Source organism: Arachis hypogaea, chromosome 4 (assembly GCF_003086295.3).
Source record: "Arachis hypogaea cultivar Tifrunner chromosome 4, arahy.Tifrunner.gnm2.J5K5, whole genome shotgun sequence".
NCBI lineage: Eukaryota > Viridiplantae > Streptophyta > Magnoliopsida > Fabales > Fabaceae > Arachis > Arachis hypogaea.
Window position 1 is genome coordinate 13,064,215 of NC_092039.1, and position 1,458 is coordinate 13,065,672.

The window sequence follows — 1,458 nt, forward strand, 5'->3', positions numbered from 1 at the left end:
GCCTCTTGGGTTGGGTTGCTTACCTTTAGGTGCCATGATCAAAGTGAGAATGTTTTTGTGATCACGGATAAGCACACCAAACGTAGAGGTTTGCTTGTCCTCAAGCGAAAGAAAAGAGAGAAGAGGAATAGGAGGAGAGCAAGTGTGGAATGGTGGATGATGAGAGGGGCGCCGAGAGTGGATATAAAAGGGAGGGGGTGGGTTTTCGAAAATAAGAAAGAGATATAAGATAAAAGATATGATTTATAAAAGATAAATATGACTAGAAAAGGATATAATTTAAAAAGATATGAATGATATTTAAAAATAAATTTGAAATTTATAATTTGAAAAAGATTTTAAAAGATAATTAAGTTGGGAAAGAGCTTGGAAAAAGAGTTGGATTGGATTGAAAATCATCTGTCTTTATGGATTAAGATGCATGTAAAATTTTTGAAATAGGGATTTCAGAAATTAGAGATTTTAGAAATTAGGATTAAAATTTTTGGAATTGAAGGATGATATTTGGAAACATGTTTATGCAAGAAATCATGAATTGAAACATAAAAATTAGAAAATTTTTGAAGAAAAACGAATTTTACCTCCTCCCCACCATCCTGGCGTTAAACGCCCAAACGCTGCATGTTTTGGGCGTTTAACGCCCAATTGATGCTTTTCCTGGGCGTTCAACGCCCAGTTGTTGCTTCTTTCTGGCGTTGAACGCCAGGAAGTCCTTTGTCACTGGGCGTTTTTCTAAACGCATAGGATGCTGTAGTTCTGGCGTTAAACGCCCAGAAGGTGCTTCTTTCTGGCGTTCAATGCCCAGATGGTTACCCTTACTGGCGTTGAACGCCCAGTGGGTGCTTCTGTTGGGCGTTCAACGCCCAAAATGTTTATTACTGGCTTTTTCACGCCAGTGAGCTTCCAAATTCCCTTGTAACTCTGTGAATTCAATCAATTGCTATTTTACCTTGAAGATACTTTGACATATTGGTGCACGAAATTGTGATCAATACTTTTCACAACTCAAATAATCCCCGGTGATGAACCCAAAAACTTGATGTTCAATACCATGGCATAAGCACAACTTCGCACAACTAACCAGCAAGTGTACTGGGTCGTCCAAGTAATAAATCTTACGCGAGTAAGGGTCGATCCCACAGAGATTGTTGGTATGAAGCAAGCTATGGTCACCTTGTAAATCTTAGTCAGGCAAACTCAAATGGTTATGAATGATGAATAAAACATAAAGATAAAGATAGAGATACTTATGTAATTCATTGGTAGGAATTTCAGATAAGCATATGAAGATGCTTGGTCCCTTCCGTCTCTTTGCTTTCTTACTGTCTTCATCCAATCCTTCTTACTCCTTTCCATGGCAAGCTGTATGCAAGGGTTTCACCGTTGTCAGTGGCTACCTCCCATCCTCTCAGTAGAAATGTTCAACGCACCCTGTCACGGCACGGCTATCCAGCTGTC